Genomic DNA, 13,882 nt, shown 5'->3' with positions numbered 1-13,882 from the left:
ATCTGCACTTCTTGGTAAGAGAGTTAATTGCTGTGTTTTCCTCTATGCCATTCTACTATAGACTATATTTCACTTCTTTCCAGTAAAGATAAAAAAGTAACTTGGAAAATGAGGAGCAGCACAATTCAAACTAGCTGATTCCAGACTATTCTTACACATTATGAATAATTAATAGCTCAGTATGTCCAATGTGCAGAAGATACCTAAAATACACCATTTAACAGAATGAGATAGTACCCACAGATCACAAAAAGCAATCAAAGAATAAATAGAACTAAACCAGAATAAAGTAAATTTCTCTGATTGGCTTGTTGGGCATTCTGACCTGTATGACCTGTTTCTGGGCTTTTCTCCAAACAAAGAAGGTAGCCATTTCATAAGTACTTCAGTAGCTTCACCCAGTTGACCTAATCTACACATCAGCTCTGCTTTATTTAACCTTTATACTTTCTCTATCATTCTTTTACACCATAGCAGAGTCAGAAAGCCTGGTATAATTGCAGTATTTGAATAAAGATTTTTCAGGATAACCAGAATGATGATCATCTGAATGATTTTCCTTTGACCAGCAAACCAGGAGTTAGGGCTTACAGAAACAGTTGTACTGTTACACACTTTGCAAATATATGTCTTGCACAAAGAGTGAATGAACAACCAGGACATAGGTAAGCAAGTGCTGGGAGTGTGGTTGTATAGTAAATTTGTTCTAATGTGGAATGAGTAGAGCCTTGGAAGTCTAGATGGTCACTTAAATTTGACAGCAGTGTGCTCTTCCTTTGACAGTAATACTTGCTAGAAGATTTCATGGTATTATGCCATATAATAATGTAATGGCTTCCAAAAAAAAGTTAATTATATACCTAGAAGTCATTCACAGTATGCAGACAACCACAACCAATGCAGTGCACTTAGCAATGTATTTTATACAGCTCTGTACATTTGTATTACCACCAATTAATCTGCAGCACTGTCTGACAGCAAAAATAGGTAATGTCTCATTTGATGGCTGACACCTTACAATGGTGCAGCCTTGTGACTGAGGTTAAAAAAAAGAGAGAGATAAGTCAACCCCTAGTGATACAATTAAAGACAGTTGTGCTGACCCTTACTAGAATCCTGTGTGTTCAATTTGAAGGAAGAAGATTGTACATCCCAAAGAAAGCTTTTTGTGCCAGTTTCCTGTGCTATTTCAGCTAAGAAGGCCACTTTAGAAAATAAGCCCTTTCCTAGTAGAAAACAACTGTCTTCTTTTTAAAAAAAATATTTTACATCATGGAGCTGGAATTTAGGTACCTTTTCATGTTGTATTATACAATTTAACAAGATGAGAGTGGCATGGTTAATTGGCAAAAGCACTGACATTTCAGTAGAGATGGAAAAATTCCATGAATAATTAAAAAAAGACCTAGTAGAATACTATACTTCACATATACCATATTTACTTAAATATAAGACACATTTTTTCCCCTAATCAATGAGGGTAAAAGCCCCTCCTCTTACATTCACGTACAAGTAAACCACAATAAATACACTGAATATTTTTGAACTTCTGCTTAAAGCAGCATGTGCTCAGTAATGGAACTGAGCTATGAAGTTGATTAAATCTATAACTATATCAGTGTTTATAGCCAAGACTGAGCATGACAATAAAATACCTGACCTATATGGGGCAAACATACTGATGGGAACCTTTTCTCTCTCTCTGTCTCTCTTTCTCTCTGTCTGTGTGTCTGGCCCTTAAAAAATGGGTGGGTGTTCCCTCCACAGGGAACTAGCACTAGGTCTGGAAATAGTGCAATACCAGGCCAGTATCAGGAGGACCAGAGCCAGCCCTGACACCTTGTCTCTAGTGCCAAAGATCTTAGCCAAGAGGCTGAGATGCTGATCAGATCCTACCACAAGGACAGATTAGTGCAGCCCATCTGAATAAGACATATTTTACATTGCCGCTGTATTGCATACATTTGACTTCCTCTTAACTTCCAATGCTGAGCTAAACTTTTCTTTCCCATTTTCAATGATTTTTGTTTCTTCACCAACCTTAAATCTGCCAAACATCACCAAACAGGGTCCCAAACAGTTTACCCAGAATCCCTGTGTTGCCCCCTCTCTCAGCCTGATGTATATGATTAGTGTGGCCCTGGTCTTCATGAGGTGAAGCTGGACCAGGCTGATCTGTGACTCATCTGCATAAAAACCCTTTGAAGGATCCCAGGACTCATAAGAACACATATTTCCCCTCATGGTCATGAGTAGAGGCTAATTAGCACACAATTCCATTGTAGTGGGTATCTGAATTACACACACATACTGAAAAGTGCTAACCTTTGGGGTCACCATGGCTTGAAATGCTGTTGACTCTGGTGGGGCCCAGCCCAATAAACTACATGGTAAATCATGAGCCTTTTGACTAATATAATGCATTGTGGGTGTGTTTTACTTGAGATTAGAGCAAATTACTGCACAGTAAGCATCAATGTCTAAATGTGCAGGCACTTACTGTGCAGTAATTTGCTGTAATCATGAGAAAATTTTCTACCTGTACATACAAGTAACAAATTTACTCATGATTAATTACTGCATAGTACAGTATGTGTAGACAGTCAACTGGGAGCAAATTAGCTCCTGGTCAGATAGGCAGCAGGTGGTGGAAGATTGTCCCTGGAAGCTGTCTACTGCCTGCTGCTGGGGTGGGCTCCACCACTGGAGCCCAGATGAGGACAATGTCCCCCTGCCCAAGAAGCAAGGACCTCCCAACCTCCAGTCTGCGATTGTAGAGCAGGGACTGGGAAACAAGCTCCCATCCTCTGCTCCATGATCACGATTATGGAGTGGGTACTGAGATCTCCCTGCATGGGGACAATTCCCCAACCAGCCTGAAACTGTCTGGGACCTGCCCCTGACCAGAACAGTTCCTGGCCAACTTCAGACTGCATGGAGAAGTCTGCATGCATAGCAGTCAGCTGCTTCCAGTGTGGCCAGAAGTGGCACACTGACTTTAAAAGAAAGCTGGCAAACAGCTGGAGGGAGGACCGGCAGCATAGCAGGCAAGCCAGGGAAGACCAGCCAAGGCTGTTGTACCTGTAAGCTGGGGAGGACTGGCAGCAGAGTGGGCAAGCCAGAAAAGACTGGCAAGGGCAGTCATGCCGATATGCCAGGGGAGACTGGCACTAGCAGGGCCAAGTCAGGGAAGACTGGCATAAGGGCAAGTAGGCCAGGGAACTGACATGAGCTCAGGAGCCCAGAAGAGGAAACCAGCTGGCTGAGGGACCAAGACTGGCCTGGCGTAGGCAGTCTACCCCAGAGAGGGGACAGATGCCGAGCAGTCTAAGTCCAGTCTCTTGGAGAAGGGACTGGCCAATGGGACACCTGAGTGGGACTCAGACTATGGCATTCCCAAAAGTGTTACATAATAAGGAATAAAGATATGGTACCAGAAAACATTGAATTGTGAGTTCTTTAATAACACAGTTTCCTTTATAAATTATAACAAGACTTTATTAAGTTAATTGAATGATTCTTATGAGTGACATGAAATTGATATAAAAGGACTTTGAGCATTTATGAGGTAACTTCTGGTTGGTGAACGGCTGGGGTGAAAGGGGATGTAGGAGTCCTGGGGAAACTGCCATTAGTCTCACTTGAGGACCTTAACCTGTAGAAGCCTTCTGGTATAAGTAAATAAAATACAAGTCATGGCAGGAAAGAATGGAAGCCTAGCAGACAGGCATAGATATCAAGATGAGCAGTGCCTGTTGAACAGGACTCCAGAAGGCAAGGACTAAATCTCATTGCACCTGGCTGCACATGACCAAGCTAGCACCGGTTACAATGAGCAGGGGAAAATACATACATACATGCGTATGTATATGTGTGTGTATATGCACACAAATACACATATATCTGTATGTATGTATTTTCCCTTTATCATAGATACGTATTTACTCAGTCCAAACTGTATATTGGCAGAGGTGTGTGAAAGTGGTGATTTTTCGGAGCATTATTTATTTTCACTTGCTCAAAGTCCACATTTTCAAAGTTTTAAGTATAAATAACAGGGAAAACAGATTTGAAATCCTTTTTGCTTTGTAGTGTTAGTACTTTTTATCATGCACTGTATGATTTCTGATGTTTTACTTACAGACAAAGTTCCTGATGTTCAGTAATTTTGTAAGACTGTTGCCTTCCAGCGGTTGGTGGGGTAGGGTGGGAGGAGGAAGGGAGAAGCATTTCTAGTGCTTTTGGCTGAGAAGGAAAGCTAAAAAACATGAACACTTAAACACCAAAAGAACATGAAGGAAAATAAAAAGAACCTCCCCTGTTTTTTGTTGGTCATGTTATTTTTGTAATATTTTCTGAGTTTATTGATAGAGGGCAGGAATGAGAGAGACAGAAAGCATATGGATGTTGTTGCTGACATTTTTATTCCTGTTCAAATGTTTTCATCCAAAGTGAGCCAGGCTAGATTCTCAACTCTGTTCTTACCCACACAGCTTCATGGGTTCACAATGAAAATGTTAAGGTTAAGTAGAATTACACTATTTTGTCAGCTTTTCACACAATTGCTTTTGTGCAAGGAAAAGTGACTTTGTTTACATGGTATCCTACTTCACAGATGCCACTTGTCTATAGTCAGAATTTCCTCACCATATACATGAATCAGAGAGCTAGGTCCCATGCACAACAAATCATTATTAAAACAGGTAGATTATTGGAAATTTCATGACCAAATACTACTGTCAGTGGCACAGGTGTGTTCAAGGTGGTAAAAGTGTTCAGATATATTTGAGAACAAATTGGGAAGTGGGGGACTTATACAGACCCAAGTGGAGTAAGCACTAAAATGTGCCTGCACATGACTGTTATAGATATGTAGGAAAAAGGTGTACAAAGTAAAAAAAGAAGAAGAAAAAAGTCACTGGACTTTTAGAGCCAAGGCTAAGTCACAGAGGTAAACAGTTTAAACATAAATTATCTGAATTGTAAATTGATTATTTTGTTTTATGGTTATGGTTTGCAATAATCCTAGAACTCAACAATTTCATTACTATTTAGGGACTTTCCAGAGTTTGACTACACTGAGCATGAATGATGAGTGCCCCCGGTGGCTGGGGGGGCAAGGTGGTGACGAGTGTGCGGTGGTGGCGGCAGGAGAACAATGGTGGCAGTGGAAGTGTGGCAGGGGTAAGTGGGAGCTCCTATAGACACTGCTGGCACTGTCAGTGGTGGGGGGTGTTGAGTGCCAACTAGGGGTCACAGACACCACCAGCAGCATTGGTGGCAGCCAGCAGCTATTGGGGACCACCCACAGACACCACTGCTGTGTTGGTGGCGGGGTGGCAAGCAGCGACCACCTGCAGAGGTGCACCGCCACACTCAGGGGGTTCATGTGCACCCATGTGCATCCCCTACATGTTGCCCTTGACACTGAGTAAAAAGGAAAGGAAAGGAGAGGGTATATTTAGGTCAGGAGGATAAACATGGATCACTAGCAAACAGTAGCATCAGCTATAAAGAATAATCAGGCCAGGTACAGACATTACACCTTTACCAGTGTAAGTGATTGGAAAGTGGTCTATGACCATAACAGAACAGAAGTTGGGCATATGTAGACTGGTTTAAAAATGGCAGAACCCAATCTGAGATTTGGCACCCCTACCAAAAGTTGAATGTATGCTCTGTTCTCTACCATCCTAAACTATGCCACTTACAGGAAACCACATAACTTAGATCGCTTTCTCCTTGGGCTTTTGACTGTCCGTACCTAGCCTCAGAATTTAGAGAACATATATGCACAGATAAGCATATTTTCATTGGCAACAAAACAAGTTGGCATGTTGGCCATTGCAGTCTCAAAGATGCACAGATTTCAAGGGAGTTCTGGGATAGTAATGGTCATTGCTGCTTACCCTGTACATTCTCCCTAGGTCATACAGGAAAGAGAGCAACCTGCTGCTTTTCCACTTTTTCCCAAAACAAGAACATCACTGGAATCTCAGGGGAAAAATAATTCATACACTTATCACAGTTCACTGGAGTTTCTCCTTTTCAATATTTTGGAGTCATCACAGGGTTAGGGAGAAACCTCTCTCGCATATGGCAAGCCATACAGCCTCATTCTGTGACAGAATGTCTTGCACAGGAGGGCGCTGTGATGGGAATAGCAGCATTCTTCAGAACGGCTGAGGGCATACAAAATAGCATAGTGGAAACAGTAGTGGCAGTAGTTTAAATACTACTGCTGTGACTTTAATCTTTTCCCTGTAAGAACTTTGGCTGTAAGGAAATACAAAACAGGGCTGAGATCCAAGCTGGAAATGTAACCTCGTCACAGATCTATAAAAGGCTTACATCTAGACTGTAAAATCAACAACTGATTATGGAACATTTTTGGTATTACACCTTAAGGAAGTTGCTTCATTAGGCATTCCTGACATCCTCAGGTTGCATAAACATTAGAATCAATATTGGAAGCCCCATAGCACAATGAAGACAGAAGTATCATGGATGATTTTTTTAAATGTTTTTGAAGACAGCATTAAGTTTTAACTCAGACAAATATAAATTATCAAAATGAAAGGATTTGGAGCTTAGGCTGTCTCTTCAATTCCAATTCCTCTTTAATAATACAGTTCACATGATACATACTGCACCATATGTCCCTATATCAAGAATTAAGAAATATATAGTTTTATATTGGTTGTACATAAAATACCAATTATGAAAATTGTGGAACAAATTAAAATCAAACCATAAAAAGGAAAAAAAAAAAGTTACAGGACTTCATCGCATTAGGCTAGAATCTAATGAAAATTCAGAATGTCAACCTGAATCACTGTTTCCCAGGCAGTATGAATTTCAATAGACATAAATGGCAATTAAAGAGAAGCTAACCCACAACAGATGTTAGCAAGACTTTTTTCACTTAGAACATAATAAACATATGGAATGGCCTATCAGGCACTATTGCTGAGGCAAAACACAAGGATCATTCAAGAAACAATTAGGTGGTGTAGTAAAGAAATGGAATACTTAACATGGATGAGCCCTGATGGGCCAATAGTCCTGATGGGTAAATCTCTCCAGCTAAAACATTTTATGCTCCTGTATTCATTTGAATGTAAATATCTCTTCAATAACATCTACTTCTTGACTTGGTGGGGAACCTGTTTCACTGTCGCTTTCTTCTACTCATAAGAGAGAGAGCTTGTTGGTTTTTTCCTTTTAAAATCACAAAATGTCCGTAACATATGATTTTTCTCTCAGTTACCACTAACAGAGAGAGATTGAAGTTCTGGAATATCAGCATAAGGGTGGGGCTTACTATATTTGATTCTTTAATGTAAAGAAAGAGTAGCAATTTTGGGACAAATCATTAAAAGTATTTTATTTTAGGATAGTTATTTTAGGACTCAGTTTCTCAAAGTAAAGAATACCTTACTGTCCAAGCCCCCAAGGTTTGGAACAGACTGCCGCCAGAGGCAGTTCAAGCATCCACTTTGAACGCCTTCAAGACTCATTTGGATGCTTATGTTGCTGGGATCCTATGATCCCTGCTGACTTTCTGCCCCTGGGGCAGGGGGCTGGACTCAATGATCCTCCGGGGTTGCTTCCAGCCCGAATGTCTATGAAATCTATGAAATAAAATGCTACAGGCATCCATTTATTTTCTCTCTTACCAGATACCAATCACACTGGCTAATTTTCCATTCATGTCATGATAGCAGGGAGAGTGGTTTATACAGAATATATATATGCCAAGATGCTTTGAGATTTCATTTTCCTTTGGCCAAATGTTTTTAGGAAAAAACATGTTCTAGAAAAAGTTTTAGTAGTGAGGCTTAATTTTTTTAAAAAAATTTAAAACAATTTGGGTTCCAAATTTGTTTTATTTAAAAATGCTTAAAGCTTGAATATGATACAAAATGAGTCATTATTTTCCAAAAAAAAAAATGTCTTATGTTGACAAAAACAATTTTCCCCCTGATTTCTAGAACATGCAAGATAGCAAAAATACCTATTATTCATATAGTTTTAGTTGAAAGCATCGTATTGTAATAGGCCTTTGCAGTTTCAAAATCACTGTTACAGGAATGGTGCTGCTGAAATAAGATGAAGGCTCAGGATAAGCCAGAGGTATTGCACTGTGTATTGCGAGTTAGAGAGAGCACATTTGAAAATCGTGTAATACGAGTTGTTGATAGAGTCCCCCAAGTTCCCAAATGCTTAGATGCTAGCACACTACCACAGTCCATGCAGCAACCATGCTACAATATGAATAATCAAAGAGCAGACAGGAAGGGTTTGAGTGAATCTTCCTCAGATCACAGTGTAAGAAATGCTGCATCTCATTCCCCCCTGGTTTGTCCATTGTATACTGGTTTTACTTTTCTGAAAAGTATCAATGGGCTAGTGATTATTATAGATTTGGTAATATTTTGTTTTGACTTGGCACATATTCAAGGCAGTGGATAATTTTAAAACAACAAAAAACATAATCTCATGTTCTCATCCTTTGTAGATGTACCTATCCTTCATATCCAAAGGCTTTTGATTTTTATCACAATGTATACCTACAGTAGAAGGACAGAACTATTTTGTTATATTTCTTAATGGGTGTGCCAACATGTTTGGTTAATATGAATGAATAAACTCCAGGGCTTAATGCTCCGGAGTTTATTTGTGCAGAACATGTGGAGTCTGGTTGGAGAAGCCTGGTCTGGCAGAGGACCCAGTGGGTCAGCCTGCCACCCAGGGCTGCTGCATCCTGCCATCCATGTGCTGCAGAGGGGCTGGCTGAGGTACAAAGGTGCTTCAGGATGGAATCTCCCTGCTGGTTAGTCCGACACTGAAGCACCATGTTCCAGCTAGCTGCGGCAGCGTCTACACGTGTTGCTGCACACAAAAAAACTCTGCAGCAGGTAGTACTTGTATTTTACAGAGCAATACAGTACTATCTGCTGTGGAGTTTATTAGTTTCATGCACTCTAATAGGGGCACACATGTAGACACCAAGGATTTACTGCACAGTTAACTAGTGAACTGCACAGTAAACATCTCATGTAGATGCGCCCATTAATGAATGCATCTTCAAAACAGCCCTATAAGGGAGGTTAGTGACAGATAACAGACACAATATATTCAAAGGGAAAAATTTCAAGTAATAGACTTGTCCTTGAAGTCAGGCAGTAACAACCAGATTTTCATATAACAGCAGAGTTCACTTTTAATGAGTATATGTCATATTACTTTTCTGCATTAAGTAGCTGAAATACATTTAGGCTTCTTTCTTCTTCCTTTTCTTCCCTCACTTTCTCACCAAGAATATTTCTAATAGATCAGCCAATGGGATATTGATTTAAAAATAGTAAGTTAAAAAAAGAGGAGTAGACATTCATATGAATTAGAATAATAGCTTTAGTTACATTCTCTGGAATAAAATAAATTACAAGGGCTATCAATCCATGAGGTGGTTTAAGAAAGACCTTTTCCCTGTGTGGTACTGCTGCATAATTAGCTGCATTACAGAATGTAGTGGACAGGTTGGGTAAATTGTTAATATTTTTCTTTGAAGTATTTAGCATTGGCTTTAGCAAGATGTCCATTGGCTGCGGAACTACATGCCCCATAGTCTTATATATACTGGTTCTAGAGTGAGAGATGGTAAAACTATAGTTTCATAGTTTCTAGGGTCGGAAGGGACCTTAGCAGATCATCTAGTCCGACCCCCTGCCATGGCAGGAAAGAGTACTGGGGTCAAATGACCCCAGCAAGGTGTTCATCTAACCTCCTCTTAAAAACCCCCAGGACAGGAGCCTGCACCACTTCTCTTGGAAGTTGGTTCCAGACGCTAGCCGCCCTGACCGTGAAGTAACGCCTTCTGATGTCTAACCTAAACCTACCCTCTGCCAGCTTGTGACCGTTATTCTTGGTCACTCCTGGTGGTGCTCGGGGGAACAGGGACTCCCCCAATGCCTGCTGATCCCCCCTGACTAGTTTATAACAGGCCACAAGATCCCCCCTCAGCCTTCTCTTTTGGAGGCTTGAACAGGTTCAGGTCCTGTAGCCTCTCTTCATAGGGCCTGCCCTGCTGTCCCCTGGATAGTACCATCCTGATTCATTGTTGAAACATATGATCAAATAAACCTGATGGAAACTACCTTTCTGAAGAATGTTATAGCTTCTGAGTTTTCCTCCTTAGTAAGTGTAAGATTGCGGCAATGTACCTTCAGTGAGCTACAGCTCGCATACGTTAAGCCAGGCTATCTTCTACATTTGATAGTATGTATTTCTCTTTTCAGAACATCAGAAAAGAAACACAATACAGTCCAATGTGCACAGTCATACATTGTCTGTACCCAGTTGGCTTTCATTTGGTGAAACACAGTCAGAAGTTAATATTTAAATGGCTGAAATGTGAGGACTCCAATGCCCAAGAAACTTTCCTTCTGAGAAATCAAGGACATTTTTATCTGGAATAGGAGGTCACAGAGCATCTTGTCAATCTGTTAATCAAAAAGAATTTTCGATTACAGGTACACCTGGAGTAGGTAATAAATAGGAATTATTTCTATTAATGAGGTCCTTCAAACCTGGAAGATGGTTAAGTGAAGTTGTCTTCCCAGAGATCCCTAATGGCATTTTATATGAGTCAGACTTTAATTTAAAGACTTGGTTTAAATCCACAGAGACAACTATTCCCTGTTCTTATTCCCTGCTGTGGGGTAATATGAAATGGTATAGGAGAGAGGTTATGGGGAGTGCTGAATTCAAAAATTCTGCCTGAATTAAATAATAATAGATTTGGAAACTTAAAATGCAGGTAAACCTGTCAATTACATTCACTAATGCAGAATTTGGTTTCTCTGGTTTCAGTGCATGCTAATAGGTTGTGTGGAGGGCACATTGGAATGTACTGTGTTTCTTTTCTGATGTTCTAAGAAGAGAAATTCATACTATCAAATGTAGATGACAGCCTGACTTAACATATCTGAGCTGCAGCTCACTGAAGGTACATTGAAGCAATGAACTCCTATTCCATCCAAAAAGTCCAGACTGGCAGGGGACCCAGGAGGATTAGCCTGCTATCCAAGGGCTGCTCTGACAGGGTTCCACATGCTGCAGAGTGGCTGGCTGAGGAACGAGGGTGCTTCAGTTCAGGGGCTACCTGCCAGCTAATCCCAGACTGTAGCACCCTGTGCCCCAGCCAGTTGCAGAATCTACACACGCAGCACCGCATCTACAAGTGCGCTGCTGCACATAAAAAAACTCTGCAGCAAGATAGTACTTTTATTTACAAGTACTACCCTGCTGCAGAATTTATTAATTTAATGCACCCTAATAGGGGCACATGTGGAGATGCGGAAATGCTTACTGCACAGCTAATCAACTGTGCAGTAAACAACTCATGTAGACATGCCTATTGTGACCTTAGATAGGTCACATAAATCTCTAAGCCTCTGTTCCTCATGTGTAAAATGGGAATAAGAGCATTTCTGTATCTTACATGGATATTGTGAAAATACATGCCCAAAAGATTCTCAGATACAAAAATCCTGAAGAGATTGGGGCCATAAAGAAGCATTTTACATACATAGTAAGATTCACAAATGGGATTTAGGCTCCTCAGTGAAACATCTAATTTTGCCAAATTTAATTTAGAACCCAAATTAGGAATTTAAGCTCCCTATCCAATGCATGCAGAAAGTTAAGGTCTCAGAACAGGATTCACAAGAGCTAGCGCTCTCATGCTAGGCAGGGAACCTCCTAAACTAGACAGCCAGGAAGTTCCAAGGAAAGGCATATGGTTAGGTCCCACTTCCCAAAGACAGGCACCTACCATCAGGTTGGAGGGAGATACCTGTTTCCACCCAGAATTCATAACCATGAATTATGGGATGATGTTCTAAAACAGATCAGTTTCTTGCATGGACTTGGAGGTGGTGATGGTGCCCCCTTTTAACCAATAACCCAGAGTATTCAGGTTCACATTCCTTCTCTGTGGGTGCACCTAAATGTAACACTACATCATCGTAGCAATGCACTATGGTGACATAGTATCCATGGGCATCTACATGTGACCAGCAACTACTTTGCTGTAGCGGCACACTCCCCAGTATAGTGCACTACAGCGAAGTAGTTGCTAAAAATAACTACGCCATGTGTACGGAGCAGTACAGGCTGTTACTGCGCCATGATTTAGTATTTCCAAAAGGAAGTACTAAATCATGGCACAGTAACAATGTCGCCATAGTGACATGTGCAGATGCTCCCTGTCTTACTTAGAGGACTCATCTGAACCCACAAAAGCACCCTGTACATTGGGCTAGCAAGGACTTTACATTGGATTTCTCAATATCTCTGTTTGAAGAAGTTCTACTTTGCTTATTAACTACTTTGCTGTATTGTAATAAAGTGTTAGAAAATATGTTCATTTTTAATGGTTTCATTTCTGGGATTATGTCTGCCCAAGGCAAAAGAGAATATAGAGTATGTAGCTCTCTGGTGTGCAAATACATTTATTCAGAATATATGCAAATTGAATGAGAATCTCTCATAAACAGCAGAACTGAGCTGGTAGCTCATTAGCTGATATCAGGTAATGACAGTACTGATAACTTAATAATAAAAATACTAAAACTAATTAATAGGTTATAATGATTTTAGGAAAAGGGGTGACCTTACAAAATCTGGATGCATAAGGGATGCACAAGGGGGTGAAAAGAGGGGTTTTGACAACAAGAAAGCGTTTGTGTTAATACTTTTGCTTGAAGCAATCTCCAGTTCACTTTATTGCCCTGTTGCAGTTGACACTCCCTGATCCCAATACATGCTCTTTTTATGATCTGTTTGGTCAGTGCTGGTTCCTAATATAACAGTTAGGATAGGACCACACAGGGTAAATGTAAGATGATTGTGAAGGTTTACCTTCTAAGAATGGGTAAGGAATTGGCAGGCAGTCAAAGAAAGAGACCTGGGGATCATGATAGACCACAGAATGAACATGAGCCACCAATGCAATTCTGTAGCTGGCAGAGCGAATAAAACACTGGCATTAATCTACCAATGCATCTCAAGCAAGACTAAAGATATCATCCTCCCAGTCTATTTGGCCTTGGTGAAACTGCAGCTGGAGTACTGTGTCCAGTTCTGGGCATCACACTTCAGGAAAGACATGGAGAAGCTTGAGAGAATCCAAAGGAGGGCCACACACACGATTAGGGGTCTGGAGAGCAGGTCATACAAGGAGAGGCTGAAAGACATAGGACTGTTTAGCCTGGAGAAAAGAAGACTTAGAGGGGACTTGGTGGTAGCCTATAAGTATATAAGGCAAATCAGAAAATTTGGGTTTGAAGGGACCTCAGGAGGTCATCTTGTCCAACCCCCTGCTCAAAGGACCACCCCCACTAGATCATTCCAGCCAGGGTTTTGTCGAGCTCAGCCTTAAAAACTTCCAAGCAAGGGGATTTCACCACCTCTCTAGGTCAGTGGTTCTCAACATTTTTGTACCAGGACCCATTTATAAACATCAAGGCCAGTCCCAATCCAGTGTCTTTCACTCCCAAGCCACTGCCCCCCACCCCAGCATGTGGGGCAGGGGGCAGGTGTGTGGGGTGGGTGGTGGGGCACAGGGGACCTCAGACAGCCCCTTGCAAACTGCAACTCTGCCATCCTTCAAGGTAAAAGCCACAGTTTCCTACATTTTTCTCTCTTAAATGAGAATCCATTTTTAAAGTTTGTTCATGACCCTTTCTTATACCCTTGTGACCCACATTCAGGTCACAACCCATGGGTTGAGAAATACTGTGCTAGGTAATCTGTTCCAGTGCTTCTCCACACTCCTGATGAAAAAGTTTTTTTCCTACTATTCAACCTAAATCTC

The sequence above is a fragment of the Gavialis gangeticus genome, unplaced genomic scaffold, assembly GCF_001723915.1.
Source record: "Gavialis gangeticus isolate Ggan-Ray unplaced genomic scaffold, GavGan_comp1, whole genome shotgun sequence".
In the NCBI taxonomy this organism is placed as follows: Eukaryota; Metazoa; Chordata; order Crocodylia; family Gavialidae; genus Gavialis; species Gavialis gangeticus.
The sequence above is the reverse complement of the archived record's forward strand: the minus strand, read 5'-3'. Positions refer to the sequence as shown.